The sequence below is a fragment of the Cryptomeria japonica genome, chromosome 11 (assembly GCF_030272615.1).
Source record: "Cryptomeria japonica chromosome 11, Sugi_1.0, whole genome shotgun sequence".
Classification (NCBI taxonomy): Eukaryota; Viridiplantae; Streptophyta; class Pinopsida; order Cupressales; family Cupressaceae; genus Cryptomeria; species Cryptomeria japonica.
In genome coordinates, this window is record NC_081415.1 from 60,110,558 (window position 1) to 60,132,631 (window position 22,074).

General features: G+C 34.2%; 1 pseudogene; it reads right to left on the minus strand.

Annotated features, from left to right (window-relative positions):
• Positions 1 to 5,677: 5,677 nt before the first annotated feature.
• On the minus strand, positions 5,678 to 10,534 carry LOC131051387 (elongation factor 2-like; annotated as a pseudogene).
• Positions 10,535 to 22,074: the final 11,540 nt, after the last annotated feature.

Below are 22,074 nucleotides of genomic sequence, written 5' to 3' on the forward strand. Positions count from 1 at the left end.
TATTATTAATTATTATTCCTTAATTACACATTAAAAAATTAATAATAATATGGATACAGAGTTCAGATTCAATTTTGAGGTGTCCAATGCGTAATTTAAAACATCTTTTACATGACAATGATAAAAACTTGGGTGATAAAATGAAGATAAACGACATAGACCAAATCAATAAGGAAGAAGAAGAAGACATACAGTTAAGTGAAGAAGAAGTAGTGAAAGTAGATTCCAAGAAGAACTCAACTGAAATAAAGAAATACATACGCCTGGTGTGGAAATCTATACTCGAAATACGCCAAAATTATGGCAACTATTCAAAGAGATGTAAACTTGTTGGGAAGGCTCAGGAATTTAATAAAAAAAGGCCCTCCAATTACAAAAAAATTTAGTGAAGCTAAGCAAGATATTGACAATATTTTCCAAAACTTTAGAAAACGGCGGATGAATTTCAAGGAGTTGAGTGAATATTCTCATGTAATGGAGGATATTGAGTTTAAAGTAATGGTGAGATTCTATAAGCTGTTTATCGACAAGTATTGCCCAGATGAGATGTACGATATTGTGGGTCGTTATAACTTCTATTATTATGCCAATGAAAGAGATCAACCCACAAGGACCTGCAATATGTTTGAGAGGCTTTTTGTGTTTTGTATGAAGGATAATGAAGTGGATTGGAAAATAAAGGAGTTGTTCAGGGTTTTAGTTGATCCTTTCAACTGGTATCCTAGGCCACAAGAACAAAGGAAGGTATGTTAAAAGGGATTTTAAGTCTTAAAATGTATAATTTGTACGATGAATTTTGTATATTATTATCGGAAGTTGAATTGGCATGTTTTCTAAGTGATTGATTGACAATGATGATGATGAAATGATTTTTAAGTGAGGTTTTTTAAAGGACCTAGATTCTTGAGCCTTGTACAAAGGTTATTGTTGTTTTTGAATGCTCTTGAGAATCTATATATTAGATGTACATGTTGTGGACCTAGACCCTTGAGCCTTGTACAAAGATTATTGTTGTTTATTTTTGTTCTTGAGAATCTATATATTAGATGTCCATGTTGGAGACCTAAACCCTTGAGCCTTGTACAAAGATTATTGTTGATTTTTATTGTTCTTGAGAATCTATATATTAGATGCCCATGATAACATGTCCATGTTGCTATTTTATCGCCAATGATAATTGTTGTTGCTCTTTTATCATCAATGATGATTGTTATTGCTCTTTTGTTGCAGGTAAATTTCATTAAATATTTTAGGTTAATCATCACATCACCCTATTATTAATTATATGAGTGGCTTTGCTCTTGTTGTTTTGAATAGTCTATTTTTTTACCATTTTAGGTTCATTATCACAATAAAGATTGTTATTGCTCTTCTTGTTTAGGTTCATTATCACAACATCTTTTTATTGACATGTAATTAATATCTCAAGTCACAATATTTATGTTTACTTCAAACTATACAAACTATGTTGTATTCTCTTTTATTCTATCAAAACTAGTAATTAGTTCAAATCAAATATATATTATTTAAGTATAATGTATATGAATTATACGAATTACATAAATTTATGTTTCTATTTTTTTTAAATTATTAATGTTATATTATTTTATTCTTTGTGCTTTTAAAGCAATATAATGATAATTTGAATTGTTATTTTATAATGAAGGTAACCTATTGCATAAAATTTGAGTCTACACATTATTTATCAAAAATTATTAATCAAATGAAGGGAACTAGTGGAAGGGCGATTTATTTAAGCCTCACAATTGATAAGGCGAAGCAAGTTTACTCAACTATCAATCCACATATTCTTTACAACATATGTGATCTACATACGATTTTGAAGAGTGTTGGTAAGGAAAATTGCCCCAAAAGATCATGCACAATAGATTGTATTTGGTCTTGGTGTTTTGATGATTGGGACATAGCATTCATAGATGACATCCATCTCATCTCAATTGATCCATTTGGGTGTAAATACACGCAAGCTCTTCTTTACCTCAAGGCCTCTCATATATATGTTTATGGTCAAGCTAGTGCAATTGCAACAATTCGCCACATTTGTGGGGTAAGTAATGTGGACATCCCAAATATAATACTATTGTATATTTTTAATTTCATTAAATATTTATAATTAAATCATTATTATTAATATGATCTAAATTATAATTTTGATATATTCTTCAATATGATTAATCAATTTTTAAATTAGAGAAAAAAAAAGTTAAATTCAATATTTTAAGAAGTGCATGCTTTTAATTTCAATGTTTGCATGCAGATGATGGGAGACACTTTCAACATAGAAGGTATAGAGCCAAAAGACCAAAATATTGGACAAGCCATACTTGAATTTCATTCGGAAGCCACATTAATCCTTCAACGAATGTGGAAAAAAGTAGTTAAAACATCATTCCATGCAAAAACTACCATGGATCTAGAAAAATTCCTTAAAATTTACCTCAACCTACATGAATCTTTTATTACAATTTCTAGCAAGCCAATTTTTCATTTTCGTGATGTAGAACCACTATTGGGTATGGCAAAAGAACTAAGTAAATCTCCTTCAATTTATCTAAGACTACCTTTACAATTAATATTAGAGGTCTGCTATTTACCTGAGAGATATGTAGGGGAGAACAAAGGCCCTACTCTTTTAGACGTCAAAACATCCATAGATAATATAAAACACATAAGTCATGACTGGTTATATAACTTACTTTCAACTATTGATAAACCTTGCAAACTTAGAGAGGATGAGACTATCTTGACAAACAAAGAAGGATTTCTCTTGAAAGAATATGCCTATAAATATCTCTACAAATTTTTAAAAAACAAAATTTATTGGACTCCAAAGAAGATTTCTTATAAACATCTATTACACATTTTTTCATATTTATCCAAAGTAGATAGCCATTCAAAAACTTTGCCTATGTAATATGGGCTTTTTACTTTTACTTGCACCAAATATCATAAATGGTGTAGAGGATTTGGCAATGCAATAAAGTATGGTGGCTTTTATCCTACTTTTATTAAATTTTTAACCAATTATAATATTTCCTATTTAACCATGGCTTGAAAAAGAAATTTCAATTACATGATGTGGACTTTATATTTACAAAATATCATTAAGGGTGAATATTTTTTTTATATAATATAGTGAAGTTGAATTAAAAGAAAATTAGTTTTCTAGATGAAATTACATTTATACTCAGTTTTCACACACATTTCTTTTTTGAACCATAAATGTGAATCAACTATCTTTTTATTATGAACCTTCTAAAAATATATTTAAAATATTAAAATATTTCCATAGAAAAATTGGTTCAGAACAAACAAAATAACTCATGATTTTATTTTATTCACAACATTGGCACCCTTTTTGTAATTTTTGATGCCCGACTTATAGATAGACATAGATGCTTTATATTTTGATGCTACTTTGAGTTAAGTTACTTAATTTGGTTATACTTACAGAACCTTTTATATCTAAGGATAAAGTTGAAAGTGCAAAGATGACTTAGTCGATATAATGTACTAACATAGAATGAGAAAATAGTTGAAGGAAATTGTATGTTGATTTTTATAGATCATGATGTGAATAGAGACTTGGTGTTATATGATGATTATAAGTTTATTTTATTTTGGCTATGATAGTATGTTGTACTAACAATTTGATTGAGTATGATTCAACCTTAGACTTGAAGGAAGCAAGTTAAGGGGAATAAAATCTTTGGTGTTGAGGTAAGTGTTTTTCTCTTGCCTTGTTTTTGTGAAGCCCCATCTATAGTTGGCTATCCATGTTCAATATTTTTGTTTTACTTGAGATGTTTCAAGTTTGAGTCCAATATTATGTACATTGATTTATGGTTCAATCTTCACTATGGTTATGTTGTATATGTGTATGTATATACATACACATATACATATGGATGGATGCATATATGTATGTGTGTGTGTGTGTGTGTGTGTGTGTGTGTGTGTGTGTATAGTTTTTATGTGTGTATGTATACATACATATATACATATAAACATACGCATGTATACATATACACATATATTATACATATACATATGTGTATGTGTATGTGTATGAATGTTGGTAAATAATTAAATTATAACTTGATTTTATTTTCACATATTCCTAAGTGTAAGTCCTTAACTCTATTTTATCCAAATTTATTATCTCAAATCAAATTGTAGATGTGGAACATTACCAATTCAACTTTACAAGTGTAGAGATAACCCCTAATCTTATGTGTGTGTGTGTATGTTTGCAGTGGTATGTTTTAACACATATCAAATTATGTTTTTTTAGTTTTATGCTCATAGCGTAGGGAAGAGGATTCAATAGTTAAGTGTTTCAATTTTGTGTTTCTCAAAATCTTATGTGGCAATTTCAAATCACTCCTATTTTCTTAGAGCAAATCACTTGGTAAGTCTCTAGCTTATAATCAAGGTTTTAGGTCCACATCATTAAATATGATGACATATCATTATATTTTTCTGGTTGGGGTGTCCAAAATGACCCCAAAACAAAGACCGATAGTTATGCACTAAGTAATATTATATTAGTGTGCTAATGTGGCATCACATGATTTGTTGCTTTCTAAATGTAAGGAAAACATTTTATACAATTATATGTACTCATGATCAACACTAACAACTTAAAGTGACAAGTACTAGTGCTATAATATAAAAAATATCAGGCATTAAATCAACAAATGCTATAACAACTATTGAAAAATGCTCAACTAGTGGATCTTCTCCTCTAGCAAAGTGATATTAGTCTGTGGTCAGTCTCTCTTTTTTAATAATTATTATTTAAGTAAATGACATTGTAGCAAGTGCTCAATTTGTAAGGAGGGAGATTTTGACAATTCTAACTGCCTCGCTTGTCTTTCAAATCAACTTTGATGATGATTGTATCCATGTAAAGGAATTTTCATGTATTCTACTTGAACTCTAAATTTAAATCGAATAGGAGGGGCCCTAATCTTTTGCTTAATCTATCATAGAATAATAGTAATTTTTGAATAATCTTAAAATGAAATAAAATAACTATTTGGTAAATAAAATAATTCAAGTTTCATATATCTGAATTTGTTTCTTGATAGATGTATTTAAGATATCTATACTAATTTAACCTTTTTAATTGTTTTTAAAAAATAGAGTAATTTATATTTGTAGATTATATATTCATGCATGTATACAAGGATGAAAAATCATATCTGCATTTTTTTTTGTTTAGATCTATTTTAATTTGGTTGCTCAATATAATGATTAGTATATGCAATTTGATATGTATTTACATGAAATAAGATGAACCCGCTTTCTTATACTTAAAAGGTTTCCATGCAATTTGTAATTTTATCTGTTCATTATTTTAAATCAATTTTGTATGTATGAATTCAACCCTCCAATTTGTAAATTCAAGTTTAAAGCTAGACTCAAACTAAACCTAAGTAAACATTAATGTCTTTATATTTAAAAATAAATATAGATTCTAAATATTTTTTGATCAGATATATTTCTCCACTACTAACATCCTACATTACACCTCTCAATATAATTGTTATTTGAACACATGAACATCAAATATTTTTATCTTTTTTCTATTGCAGAGTAAGAATACATTACAAAGTGATATAAATTAACCAACCTAAATTAGTATTTGAAGATGGGTTCACCCAGGATTTCCACCTTCAACATAATTACATGTACATGCCAAGTGATCTAAATAGATCAACTTACGTTACTGTTTGGACACTGGATCAAGTATTTCCATAATTGCCCTTATTGCACAACAAAATACATCATCATTCTCTAACAGTTGTCATACTTAGTTGAACTCCGCTTCACCAACCCATAACCAGTTGTACTTGTCTAAGGCATTAGGTGATTGAGTTGCTTATTCCATTACCATAATAATTAAACAAACTAGCTATCCACAAATTTCCATCATTCCAAGCAGCATATCACTATCCACAAATTTCCCAAGATTCATAATCAGCAGGAGTCTCCAGTATCAGAATCTAGGTTCTTACCGACATCATATGTTTCTTCTACCAGTTCATTTTCCAAATCTGGCCACTGGAGACGCTCACTAAACTGCCCCATTAGTTGAACAATATTAGTCCATGCCACCTCCCTTGCCACCAGAGGCAATGTAGTAGGTTACCACCCTATAATGTGGTAGATCAGAACTTGTATAGAAAGCATGGATCAAAAGTACCATAATAAATTCTGATTGCACTAGAACTGGAAGCCTTTGCGTCAAATCCAGCAAAAGCCCATATGATATGACCTTGTTGTTCTTGGTTGTTAAGATTTGAAAAATAGTTTGATGGTGCATGGTGATGTAAGAATGTCAATTGCAAATACCTTTAGAGCCTATCCTCATAATCAGAGAGGGGAGTGATCTGATCCTTGAGCCCCTTCCTCTTGCGGATATCAATGACAAGTCTTCCTGCCTGTGAAGAAGGATCCATGGGATCAGTACTCATCATATCCTAGAGGTGAAATACACACTGAGGAAAAGCCTGGCCACCTGTGGCAAGTCTAAGGGTATCTGCAAACTTAAAAGATTCAATGGCATGGTCTCTTTTCTGGTTCAAAACATTGTAAATGCCGCCTAGAGCTTGCTCAGGGGCCTGAATTTCGACCAGGTAAACCGGTTCAAGAAGCCTGGGCTTAGCAGTAAGCTGAGCAGCATACATGACCCTTCTTGTAGTTGGGATAAGCTGACCACCTCCTCTGTGGATGGCATCAGCATGTAAAACCACGTCACAAATTCAAAGCAGATACCCCTCATGTTCTCCTCTGCAAGGGCCCCCTCTTTGGATGCCCATTGGAACGCAGAAAAAACAGAGTCCTTGATTTCATTCAAGTACTGAACTCCCTTGCACATATCAACTACCATGTTTGTTCCAATTGTCTCGGGCCCAAAGCACCACATCTTCTTTGCTAGATCCTTATCCCATCCAAATTCTTCACTGAGCACTTTCCCCCTGACTTTAGGATCATCCCTTGGGCCAATTCGGCCCTCATCAATTGCCTCTGCAAGACCTTCTTCCATAGACCTTGCTTCAAAGTAAAGCCTGTTGTTCTTATTGGGAGACTTGCTCATCACAACATGGTGTGATTTCTCTAGAACGGTTTCTCGGAAGGAAACAATGGGATCAGACACAACTATTTCAGCTCCTCCCATAAAATCCTCCTGCAAGTCCTTGAGGCATATCTCAACGTGGAGCTCCCCTGCCCCTGCAATGATGTGCTCCCCTGATTCTTGAATGGTGCATACAAGCATAGGGTCTGACTTGGCCAGGCGTTTCAAGCCTTCAACAAGCTTTGGAAGATCAGGTGGTATCTTACACTGCACTGCAACACGATAAACAGGAGAAACAGAGAACTTCATTGCTTTGATAGGGTGGGCATCCATCTCTTTCTCATTTGTCAGAGTAGCATTCTTAGTTATACACTGGTCCAACCCTACCATGGCCACAGTGTTTCCACATGGCACATCATCTACTGTCTCCTGCTTCTTTCCCATCCATATGACATTCCTTTGAACACTCTTTACATATAGATCCTTCTTCTCTCCAGGCACATAGTTGGGACCCATGATCGTAACCTTCATACCCTTTGCTAATGTCCCTGAAAAGACCCGGCCAAAGGCAAAGAACCTCCCTTTGTCAGAGGCTGGAATCATCTTGGAAACATACAACATCAAGGGTCCATCAGGGTCAAAGTCCTTGATTGCCTTGGCATAGACATCATCCAGAGGTCCTTCATACAAATTCCCCACACGGTATCTCTGGGCCATATAAGGGGATGGCAAATGGAAAATCATCATTTCAAGAAGGGCATTACTTGCAGGCAGCCAGCTTTGCATAACACGCTTCATAAGGGCCTTCCCAACCAAATCCCTCTCTTCATTCTTCATTGCAATCCCAAGCTTTTGCAACATGGGCCATAGCTTATCCTTCTCATTGTTCATACACCCATCGATAATCTGCCTTATTGGCTCATATATAAACTGAACAAAGCCTCTCTTGCAGGTTCGTGAGCCGGTATTTGTGCTAGTCCATCTTCTTGTGGCTGTGTCAAAGTAATTCTCACCCCACAGCATCTCCATCATCTTCAGTTCATCGACCCCAAACTTCTTAGCATACATTTTTGCAAAATTTGTCATTGTAAAAGCCCATCCATGCAGACCAGCTGAGAATGCTACAGTATCTTTCTCTGGATAAACTTGAACATCACCAAGAAGAGCGTCCTCATAAGTAGCCATAATCACATTTGCACTTTCAATGACCCTTGATATAGTCTGATAGGCCTCCTCTCCATCAACCTGAAGCTCAAGGAAGCACCTATCAATCTTGTTTACAGTAAGGATAGGCTTAATCCTTTCTGCGAGAGCTTGACGAAGAACAGTTTCAGTCTGAACACAGACCCCCTCAACACAATCTACCACAACCAATGCACCATCTGTGATTCGGAGAGCTGCTGTAACTTCTGATGAAAACTCAATGTGACCTGGAGAATCAATGAGATTTATTAAATACTCATTACCTATTCTCTCTCCCTTAAAGCTGCTCAGAGACTCCTCTGTCATCTTATAGTATAAGGAGATACCAGTTGACTTGATAGTGATGCCACGCTCAGCTTCATCTGCACGAGTATCAGTCATCCTAACATCTCCTGCAACTTCTTGAGCTATAATTCCAGCTGCTGCTACTAAAGAATCTGTCAATGTGGATTTCCCTCTTAAGATCCACAACAATGGTATGCTGGTGAGTATTAAACATAGTTTATGTGGGTTTATGTTCACCAAAGCTCTGAATTTAAGAAAAAAGGTTTGAAATTTGAAATTATGCAGCATCCTCTAGCAGAGAAACAAAATTAATTGTAAAAATTGTAAACGCGTATCTTTCCTGAAAAGGTTTGACTAAAGATTAAATCTTTCAATAGAATCATTTCAAATCCTCTAGCAGAGAAACAAAATGGGAAACGCGTATCTTTCCTGAAAAGGTTTGACTAAAGATGTCAAGTGTTTGCAGAAGTTCCTAGTACAGCTTAACCTCGTGTCTATCTATGGCTTCAAAGGTATAGAACATTAGAATAGGAATATAGGAGAGAAGCAGAAAATTGTACCATGGTCAACATGAGCAATGACGGACATGTTTCGGATGTTATGCTTCAAATCCATGATCCTTCGGAGCTCCTCAACTGTAAACTTCACATGTAAAATTTCTTGTGGCAATAAGTAATATGCACATCATATGAGAAATATATCTAGACATTGTTGACAAGCAGCAAAGCATACACAGCAGACCACGGAATTTGGTAATTTGATAATGATCATAAATCTAGCCACCCACATTTCCAAACAGGTAATCACTAAATCCATGAAACATTAATGAAGGCTGTAATGGGGTTTTTAAACAGAAGATCTGTTACCATTTTGTTGATTCTTTCCTGGACTAAAAACTTGAAGCGGCTCAAGAATTTGGAACGGCGTTCGAACAATTCCTGAAATCCACCAAACAAATTAAACAGGATAAGCTTAGCATCCTTAAAATCACAAGTTGATTCAATAAAGTGACCACATAATCTTTAAATTTTATGAGCTGATACTAGAAGTTGCATAAAGGTTGTCCACTCAATCTTAACAATGGGTCCACCTTTCCAATTCACCACTTTGATACTAAACCAGAATGTGTTCCAATAAAACTTAAAGAATCTACTGTTGAAGACAATGTGCAATGAAGCAGGAATTCAACCAATCCACTGAAGGAAATTGAATAGTATAAGAATATCTACTAAGCTAATTGCTATAGACAAGACCAATTCATCAATTAAGACTATGAGCGTGTCTCAATCAACTGCATGACTAGCAAGTTTGAAATTTGCTATAACAGTGAGGAAAGAATAAGGCCAAGAAGAAAAGAAGTTGCAGGGACATCTTAGAGTATATCTTCTCTTAGCCTATGATTTACTCACAATCCACTTTTTGGCAGTCCTAGTATAGAATTCAGAGCAGGAAATATATATGCAAATCTATATATCCAAATGTTGTTATACAAATTTCAGAATTTAGAGCAGGAAACATATATGCGAAAATATGTTCAAATGTTGTAACTATAAGAATGTAGAATTTTCATGGGACGGTGGGCTGTTAAGAAAGATGCACGTTGAAAACCCATTGAGTACACCCAAATCCTTGGAAAAAGACTTAATCCCAAGGAGAATGCAATCAACTGCCCAAATTAAGAGCTTTTTAAGAACATAATGATCAAGCAGCACTAAAATCTACAAAACTAGACTAGATTATACACTCAAATGCCAGAGAAAAGTTAGAAAGAACATGTATGTTACAGGTCAATGATTTCTCACCGAACTTTTGTTTCCTTGGTATCACTCAAATGCCAGAGAAAAGCTAACTTCAAAAGCTTCAACAATGTCCTCTTGCGAAAAAAATTGATCGAAATGAGTTTGAATTGGTTGAATGCCAGAGAAAAGCTAACTTCAAAAGCTTCAAAAATTTGATTGACAGTCTCACAAAGAAGAAGACAGGACCCAAGTGGGCCTTCCGACTTGCTCTCCAAGTAGCCAGCCTTGTTTTCTTGGCGTGCCCACAAAGTTTATTCAGGTCAGACAAAATTTTAAAAATATATTTTCTGTAATTTTGAATTGTCCAGCTTATGAATTGTTGACAGTGTAAGATTTTAAGGATCTCTTAAAAAATATTAAATCAGCGGTTGACTTGGTATGATATATCTAGTTCTCGTGTCAGTACATATCTAAAATATATTTATTGCCCAAGGCAGTCTTTGGGCATTACAAATGGATTTTTTTTTCTCCATTAGTACGATCTTGCCAATATCACAAGGGAAAGGTGATAGATATAATGAAATAAAATGAAAGATTTTAATAGTGTTTACAAGATTAAATAGTCTATGGGATCAAGATGATCATCTTTAATTTATTTTTAAACCTTTTTTTTGATGTCATATTTTCTGTTATTGATCTAAGAAGAGGAAAACTAAGAGCTAAAACAACAGTGTCAAGTATTTTTTTTTTTAAAGGATTTGGGGGAATAAATCATTTCATATAAATAGTTTAGGTTAATTAAATAAACTTGTTAATTTAAATTAATGGGTTTGATTAATATAAAATTTAAATAAATAAAATTAGAATATATAATTAGATTTTGGAGGGGGGAAATGACTAAGATGTTTGGAATGGATCTATTAATTGAATGTTTTAAAATCTTTATACTCGGCATTAGTCTATGGGCAATTCTACATCACTGAAAAACAAAAAAGTAGCTAAGGAGATTTTGGTTGAGTGGTTTTTGAGGAATCAATGGTATTTTCAAATAAGTTATGAGGCCTAAAAATATTCCAACTGACTTTAACAACAAAAGAGAACATAGTTACATTTTTAGAAGTGTTAACCTATGGTACTTCAATAACAAATAACTTTGATGACAATTATGACATCATCAACATCGAGGATGACGTTAGTAGCATTAAGAATGACTTAAAAAATAATTGTGACTTTAATAACATCGACGATGATTTTAGTAGCAATGAAGAATTGACAACTAGCAATGATTATTTCTGATGATGCGGACTCCAAAAGAGATAGCATTGTCTTTTGTCCAACTCAACTATTTTGTGTCTCTAGACTTTCAATGATGGGTCATGTGATATTTTGGCTACATGTTTTTCCTATTAATAACTGTTGACACTTGACATGCATTAAAGTTGAATATTTAGGATAAAGGAATGTTTAATTAGTGATCTTGATCTTTTGGTGGTCCTTCCTCTTATTAATAGGACCATTCATTGTACTTTCCCATTTAGGAGACATGTGATCTTTAGTCATTATCTTAGGATAAAGTTATTTTCTTTAACTCTTGCCATAACAATTAAACTTCTATGGGTTGTGGTTTATTTCTTTATTTTGAGTGGTGGTTGTTTGTATTAGGTGTTTCACTGATCAAGCTATCCAGTGATAGTCATGCAATTCATTAGAATTCTTGATATACAAAAAAAATAACTAAACCATTAATAAATGTAAAGCTAAAGGATATTCATGTTAGGGTTTCAAGCAGATCTGAAGCAAATATGAACTAACAATTATATGCAGATTTAAATACAAAAGATAAAGAAATAAAACAAGACACAGATAACACAGAGATTTAATGTGGTTCACCCAGAATGGGTTACGTCCACCATACATAGCCGTCCAATCTTTCTTATTATCCAACAAAAATAGTACATCAACCTTCCCATGCCTTAAGCATCCCAGCCGCTTATAACATGCGTTTTTAGGGCAACAAACAAGGTTGGCCTTTTTAGGGTTTTATTACAATGTCAGTTTTCATCAACAAGGTCGAACCCCGGCAAGGATACGTGCTGAGTGTACAGTACTTTGCTTATCAGTCGCCATATTTCAACAATCTCCCACTTGGAGACTGATTAGGCTCCACATCGAACAATCTCCCACTTGGAGACTGATACTACATGACACCACTGTACATGCAACATCTGCTGGATAAAACACTAGGACTCGACTAGTATAAATTCCACAATTATCAATCAAGAAGACCAACGGAAACTGATGAAGAAATCAGCTTCTCCTGTGGAACTGCCTTCATGAACATATCGGCAGGATTCTCACTTGTGTGAATCTTCTCAAGTCGTAACTGACCCTCCTCCAAAATAGTCCAGATGAAGTGGTACCTGAGCTGAATGTGCTTTGTCCTTGAATGAAAAGCAGAGTTCTTCGCAAGATGAATGGCACTCTGGCTATTAGTATACAATGGGCGATCCTCTTGTGTCTGACCCAATTCCTCCAGAAAACATTGTAACCAAATCATCTCCTTGCTGGCTTCTCTAGTAGCAACATACTCAGCTTCAGTGGTTGAAAGTGCAACAACCTTTTGCAGCCTAGAAATCCAACTAACTGCAGTTCCCCCTATAGTAAAAACATACCCTGTAGTGCTCCTCCGTGAATCAATATCACCTGCCAGATTAGAGTCAACAAATCCACTCAGAGCAGCATTAGATCCTTTGAAACATAATGCCTTCATAGTGGTTCCTTTCAAATACTGAAGGATCCATTTCACATCATTCCAATGTTCCATACCCGGATTACTCATAAACTTGCTCACAACTCCCACTGCATGTGCAATATCTGGCCTTATACATACCATTGCATACATCAGACTGCCAACAACTGATGAATATGGGATGTTAGACATTTTATTTACCTCTTCTTGAGACTTTGGGCACATCTCCTTAGTCAATATGAAATGACTAGCCAAAGGTGTACCAACTGCTTTTGCATCCTGCATGTTAAATCATTTCAACACCTTCTTTATATACTCACTTTGGGACAAATTCAAGGTTCTATTTTTTCTATCCCGTGTAATCCTCATACCCAAAATTTGCTTAGCTGCGCCCAAATCCTTCATAGCAAATGACCTGGCTAATTTATGTTTAAGATCATTTATGTGTTCCATGTTAGACCCAACAACAAGCATGTCATCAACATAAAGCAACAGGATAATATAACTACCATTATCCAATCTCTTAAAATATACATAATGATTAGAATGACATCTATAATAATCGTGTTCAGACATGAAACTATCAAATTTTAAATACCATTGTCGGGGTGCTTGCTTTAGGCCATACAAACTTTTCTTCAACTTGCACACCAGGTTCTCCTTACCTTTGACCTCATATCCCTGTGGTTGCAACATGTAAATTTCCTCCTCCAAATCTCCATGGAGAAAAGATGTTTTCACATCTAATTGTTCAAGATGTAAATCATATGTAGCCACAAGACTAAGTACAGTTCTAATTGAAGTCATTTTTACAACTGGAGAAAATATTTCATCATAATCTATACCCTTTTTCTATGCAAAACCTTTTACCACAAGTCTGGCCTTATATCTTTTCTGACCTCCTTCCTCCTCCTTTAGCCGATAAACCCATTTGTTAGGCAAGGCTCTTTTTTCTGCAGGTAAAGGGACTAAGTCCCAAGTCTTATTTTTCATCAAGGAGTCCATCTCCTCTATCATGCCTAGCTCCCACTATTGTTTGGCATCCACCTGCATTGCTTCTTCATATTCTTCTGGTTCACCAAAATCAGTTAATAATATAGAATACAAAGAAGGAAAAAATCTTTCAGGGGGTCTACTTGACCTCGTAGAACATCTAACACTTGCAAGAGTTTGTGGGACATTCTGTTGTTGCTGAGCATCAGGTACCTATGGCATTTCATTTTCAGGAATCTCATCTAACACCACATATTCTTGCTTGTCCTATTCATGCTTCTTTTCCTGCATCTATTCTTTATACATAACCTTCTAATTGAATATAACACCTCTACTTCTAGTTATTTTCTTATTTTCAAAATCCCATAACCGATAGCCATATTCATCTATCCCATATCCAATGAAGGTACATTTTTGAGATTTAGCATCAAGCTTGGTTCTGTTTTCTTTATCAACATGGACAAAAGCTTCACAACCAAAGGTTTTCAAAAAAGAATAATTTACCTTTTTACCAGTCCATGCCTCCTCTGGAATACCACCATCCAAAGGGGTTGAAGGTCCTCTATTTATCAAATAGATAGCAGTATGTACAACATCTACCCAAAAATGTAAGGGCAATCCAACATGCAATCTCATGCTCCTCGCGCGTTCCATGATAGTCCTATTCATTCTCTCTGACACACCATTTTCCTGTGGAGTTCCTAGAACTGTCTTCTGCCTTCGAATCCCATTTAAGGAGCAGTAATCTTCAAATGCTTTGTCGCAATACTCACCTCCATTATCCGATCTGAGACACTTAAATTTTTCTCCTGTCTCATTCTCAACCAAAGCTTTCCATTTCTTAAAAGTTTCAAAAATATCCGATTTTTGTTTTAGGAAATATACCCATATTTTTCTGGTTGAGTCATCAATAAAAATAACATAATAACAAGAGCCACCAAGAGATGATACCTGAGCTGGTCCCCATACATTTGAATGCACAAGCTCTAACTTCTCACTCTTCTTCTCTTTCCCAACTTTGAGAAATCTAACTCTTTTCTGTTTACCATAAACACAGTTTTCACAAAACTCTAAATCAATCTTATTTAGTCCTGGCAATAGATTTTTGGAGTGAAGTATTTTCATCCCTTTCTCTCTCATGTGCCCAAGCCTATGTTGCCACATTATCGAATCTGTTCTTGCAACATCTATTGTTGTTGTCCCTGCAGTAACTTTATTTGTAGCAACTAAGGTAGAGTAAGTGTTACCAGTACATAGATATAATGTGCCTACCTTTGCACCTTTAGCTACTACTAATGATCCTTTAGTGACCTTCCAGATACTGTCTGAGAAGGTAACTATGCAACCTTCAATTAGGAACATGTCTTAGCTCCTACAGAAACTAGTCATTTCCATTCTGCAACTTGATCTTTATCTTTCCTTTTCCAACAATTTGATAGGGCTCATCATCACCCAAATATACCTATCCAAAATCACCTTGAACATAATCTAGAAAATATTTTCTATGGGGTGTAGCATGAAATGAAGCCCCAGAATCTATTACCTAGGAATCATTAACATTATCCAAACATAAGATTAAAGCATCTTGTAAAGTATTACTTGCAGTATTAGCTTCCTTACTATCATTTTCATTTTTGTCTCCTTCTTTGTTTCTCCGAGACCAATAGTCTTTCTTTAGATGACCAGGCTTTCCGTAGTACCAGCAATCTTTCTTTCCTCTAGATTGAGAGTGTCCTTTCTTTGACTTCCCTCGTGACTTCTCGTTCCAAGGGCCTTTTCCTCTTTCCTTTGATCTTCCTCTATTCTCCACATTCAAAACACTACTTGATGATGTTGGAGTCTCACCCGTGCTTTTCCTTTGCATTTCCTCACTAAGGATAACACCAACAATATCATCAAATACCAAAGTATTTTTTCCAGAGACAGAGTTACTTATAGCCATAACCAAGTTACTCCAGCTTTCTGGCAAAGAACATAAAATCAAGAGAGCCCTAACCTCTTCTGCAAAATTAATTTTTACCGAAGACAATTGATTAGTAATTGTATTAAATTCATTTAAGTACTCCGCTACAGATCCTCCCTCACTCATTTTCAAATTAAACAAACACTTCATAAGAAATACCTTATTCGAAGCTGAGGGTTTTTCATACAGCTTAGCCAATGTCGCCATCAAATCTACAACCGTTTTTGCTTCTGTTATATTGAAAGCTATAGACGGTGCAAGGCACAATCGAATGGATCCCAGTGCCTTTCTATCTAAAATGTCTCATTCTTCATCTGACATTGTGGTCTCTTTCTTTGCCTTTCCTTCTAATGGCCGCCACAAATCCTTTTGATACAGGTAATCCTCCATCTGCATTTTCCATAACTGATAATTCTAGCCGTTAAACTTTTCGACCTTGAATTTGGAATTCTCCATTGCTCCCACTCAAATCTGAAAGTCTTGCCAATTTACAGGAAACCTCGCTCTGATACCAATTGTTAGGGTTTCAAGCAGATCCGAAGCAAATATGAACTAACAATTATATGTAGATTTAAATACAAAAGATAAAGAAATAAAATAGGACACAGATAACAAAAATATTTAATGTGGTTCACCAAAATGGGCTACATCCACCATACACAGCCGTCCAATCTTTCTTATTATCCAGCAAAAATAGTACATCAACCTTCCCATGCCTTAAGCATCCCAGCCGCTTATAACATGCACTTTTAGGGCAACAAACAAGGTCGGCCACATTTCAACAATTCAAATAGGGAAGCAAACAAAATAATAGGGAAGGAATAGATATGAAAAAAGGTGATGTCTTAATGGGATAAGAGGGAATAGGAAATGATCAGCTAGTTATTATGGTGATTCCAACAAAGAAAAAAACAACTATTTTTTTCTTTTAGAATGCATAAAAAACCCATATGAGATATAGTCTAGAGTGTGGCCATTAAAGGGGTCTACAAGCAAATATCTATGAACAAATCTAGAGAAGAGACTATAGAAGATTGAATTGCACCTATGTAGGGGACTTGATAAAACGCTATATAGTTGAGATGTGTTGTTGTAATACATAGTTGGCATGAGGGATTCAATGTTCAAATTAGGCTTCTTTAAAATCTATTGGTAAGTCTATAAGAGAAAATATTATATTAATAAATGATCATAGCATTTCCTTTCTTCTACTTGATAAATAGCTTGGTAGGTGACTATGTAGGCAACTAGGTTAACTTGTCTTTCATTGGATCCCCTCCTAAATTACATGTAATAAACCTGCAAGAATAATAAAATAATATAGAAATAATTTTGCATAAATGAGAGTAGCATAATGTTTTTATTATTTTCACAATGCCACTTCAACGAGACAATGTCCAAATATAGCATACACTCTGATTATAATTATCCAAGATGCCTTCCACTTGGGAAGTCATGTCATATATATTCTCCCTAAGACAAACCCTAATATCCCATGCATGTAATATTCTAACTAACTAGAGATATGAGTTACAAAGCATATGAATTCATATACTTATTTAATATCACCTATAGGTGACTCACAAATTATATGCATCCACATATTTATTTAACATTACCTATTAGTGACTTATGAAGCATATGCACATAACTTATACTATCTATTATAAATAAAAATGGGGTGTATAACATTGTGTCTCCCTTCAAAAAGCTTTAACTTAAAAGATTGAGATGAGGAAAGTTGGAGAGAATGTTGGAAGGTTCCCATGTAGTATCTTCAAGTTGTAGCTATTTCTACTAGATGAGACTCTCTTCAATAGAATGAATATGAAGATGCTTTGTGTGATTGTTCGATATAACCTCAAGTTCTAAAAATATGGAACCCTCCTTAATTTATTTAGGTAGCTATTTCGGAATTTTAACAACAACTCCAATCACTTTCTTGAGGCAAGAGACATGGAAAATTAGGTGAATCTTAGAAGATGGTGAGACTTTCAACTTGTATTGCACCTCTCTGATTCATTGAGATCTTCGTAAAGACTGTAATATGTGGGACTCATGTTATGACCTCGCTTGTCGGATAAAGAAAATTTCTTATAGGATTATAAATGTAAAGAAAAGAACCCAATCATCAATGTCAATGATATGTTATTTATAATGTTATTCAACTTGTTATTTCATGTGATCTTGTTCTAGGGCTAGATTGGCATTATGGAGATAGCAAATTTCTTCACACTTGGCCAAAGTACTATCAACTAATACAACCTCCGTAGAACCTATAATTTAAGTATCCAATAAAATTAGGGATTACATAGAGGGCCTCATGGGTGACTATCTTGGAATCTCTATTATAAGTTGTATTATACCACCACTTAATTGGAGGTACCCATCGAGTCCATTGTCCCTATTTCTTGAACACAAAACAATGTAAGTCAGTCTCAAGATATTTGTTGATAACCTCTATTTTTCTATAACTTGAGGATAATCAATTGAAATTATGTTAAATTAGTACCATGTAAGTTAAAAATACTTGTCAAAAATTATTGGTACAAGGATGATCATTATAACTAACAATGGAGATGGGTATGCTATAGACTTTAAAGATAAAATCAAATAAGTATTGAGCAACCATAATATGTAAGGGTTAGTTAATTCATGGAAACAAGCATATTTGGTCAAAAACTCATAAACTAAAATCACATGTTTACCCCCAAATACTAGAACCCCCACAATGAAATGCATAGAAATATTGGTCAAGTCTTATCTAGAATAAGACGTGGCACAAAATTCTTGAGACTTTGATAATTTCCCTTTATTTCTTTGATACACATCACATTCAACTTAAAATTCCTTAACATCCTACTTAAGTCCATCCCAAATAAATCCCTCTACTCTCTCATAAGTCTTCAAAAAGTATGAGTTGCATATAGTAGAGGAGTGAAATTTTGAGGGTTAACTAAAGCTTGACTAAAGTTGGAATTTGAAAAAATTGTTCCAATTAGTTGAGGACTTAACATACTCATCTAATCCTTGATAGAAATTCTAAATCCTATACCAACTATCTAATGATACTTGAACCCTCATAATAGCCATTTCTTGCCAAATTTTATCTATCCAATTTTATACCAATATAAAGAGAAAGCATTAAGCCTTCCTCTTCATACTAATAAGAGAGGAAACCCACAACCACATTTTTCTTACCCTTCTTGTAGATAATTGCATAATTTGTTTAATGATCCCTCCCAAATTAAGTTATCTGCAACTAGAAGCTAGGGAATGCTAAGGTAATTAATAAAGGACATATTAATGTAGGAGGCAATTGCATCATAACGATGTCACATGCAAAAAAAAAAAGCTTCACGGGGTGGACATCATATCTGAAAATGTTGTGAGAAACTTGCAACAGACTTTCAAAATACCAAAACCAAATTCATCACCATGAAAACTGTTCCCTGGACCTACAGGTTCAGGTCTGATCTAGCCCAATTACAAATCCCACCCAGATAAGGATCTGGATTTGGTTTTATATATATATATATATATATATATATATATATATATATATATATATATATATATATATATATATCATAAATTGATAACGAGAAATAAACATAGCTATTGGATTTGAGGAAAAATCAACTCTACAGCTTCCAAAGATCAGTTGCATGCAAACCTGTCATAGAAGGAGGGAAGGAAAAAAGCTATGGAGGTCAGAATTCGGAGATCTAGAAAAGAGGAGTAATATTGATTGTGCAACAAGAATGCAATTCGATAATCATAGTTGTTATGAATATACAAAAAAGAGAATCCTTATAAGAGGATACTCGAAACCATAAACGTGAAAACCCTAAAGAATTATAAGATTCCTAAGTTTAGGTTAATAATAGAGTATAATAGACTAATAATTAAATAAATAATTATTAGCTAATAAAAGATTAATCTAACACCCCCCCTTAAGATGAACATAGGGAGTAGCTAAAAAAAACTAAGAACTAAAAAAACATGTCAAAAATGCATGAAAGGAATAATGGGTCCCGATAACTAGGCCTGATGAGGTACCCAAGTATAATAAAATCTCTGTAAAGTGGAGAAAAAGGAGAAAACCCTATGGGAACAAAACTCCTCTCCAAGAAGAGATGAAAGCTCAAGTGAAGGACTAAGAAACCTCCAAACAAGAGTGTTCTAGAAGATAGGAACAAAAAGAAGAGAATGAAGAACACCACTGAAGGATGAAATAACTGCAAACACTGTCGAAGAGTAACTGCTGATCTAAAGAACCTTGACTGAAATAGAACCTGACCAGGTAGAGAAGATTGTAATATTCATGAGTGCCCTCAAATGACACTACTCAAATCAGATGGAAAACAAAGGCAAACAACTGAACTCGATGATACAGATTGCATGAAACACCAAAGCCTGAAGATATGATCAATCGAACCAAGGAAGCATTAGAACAACAGGACAAACCTCCCCATAATGTTGAAAAGGGAGAGGGACGGGTACACTGAAAGGAACGACCAACAAGAACTACATGACGAAGAACCAGGAATATCGAAGGTGTAGAGAAATTACACAGTGTCATGGAAGGAACACTCACTTGACACACATCATGAGGCTAATGTCTTGGACAGAACACTCACATCACAAAGGTAGATGACAAACAAAGGAAAATATCAACCCCCCCATGGCACTTTTTTAAGTAGTGCATGTACAATAAGGCACAAGATGTGCAAGATCCCAAGTATACAATGCATGATGACACTTGATCTCAGTGTGTTTGCATAAATAAATACTACAATGATCAGAAGAGAAAGAAGACTATAAATAGAAATAACAGCCAAAGACGAGACATCCTACTCAAAGAAAGAGATCCCAAGACTTGAAACAACCAAGATATTCACCAGAGTGCTGAAAAGAAAAAAATTGAATAAAATATACTTAGAGTAGAATCTGGAAAGAAAACTCATATGAATGGAAAGAACACAGTACAATCTTTCCAACGATATAAAGTTTTCGAAAACAGAATTTGGATGCTCAAGTTATGTCTCCCAGAGTACAAAAAATGAACCTCTGGCTTTGACAACAAAAAATGTTACCAAAAAAGCAAAATAAAAAATTTAAATTTAAATTAACAATATATTAAAAATGAATCAAAATACGTATATAGTCACTTTAATTTCATATCCCTAAATTTGTGAGAACTATGTTTGTCATTCTAGAGAGATCCTAACTCTAAAAGATATTTCAAATGATGATTGATTTTAATATGGAACTTCTAGCCCAAGAGGTAAGTATTCTCATGTTGGATAGCATGGAGGATAGTATTTCTTTTCATGTGTAGACTTAGACAAATTGCACCATGTGAGTTTCTTTCTAATGAAGGCATGGGGCCCAACTTCTTGAATCAAGATTGTACCTATACCAATGCTAGAGGCAACACATTAAAAAATAAAGGGTTTCTGAAAATTTGTTAGGGCGAAAGATTGAGTGGAACATATGCTATTCTTGAGCATAGTAAAGTCCAAATCAATTGATTTGGTAAGAAATATTTTCAAAGGCTCAATATTTTTACCATAACTATGAACAAGATTGTGATAATATCCTATCAAGCTAAAAAGAACTTGCAAAATTTTGAGTGACTAAGGTTGAGGTGAGTCCTATATTACTTTAATCTTCCTACAACAAACATGGGCACCTTTATGTGAAGCAATGCTACCTATATACTCCACCTTCTAGGCACCAAATGCACACTTATAACTCTTAGGAAAAAAGAGAATACTCCTCTAAAATATTGAAGGCAATCTCCAAATGAGAAATATGATCAATCTAGTTTTGATTGTACATGAGAATGACATCAAAGAATACCAATATGAATTTACACAAATAACTGTGAACCATTGTATTCATGAAGCTCTAAAAAGAAGTAACATTGATTAAGTCATAATGTCCTTCACGATCCCTCAAGGTTGCTTTAGGAATATTAGCATCTTTAACATGAATTTAGTGATAGCAAAATTAAAGATCTAGTTTAGTA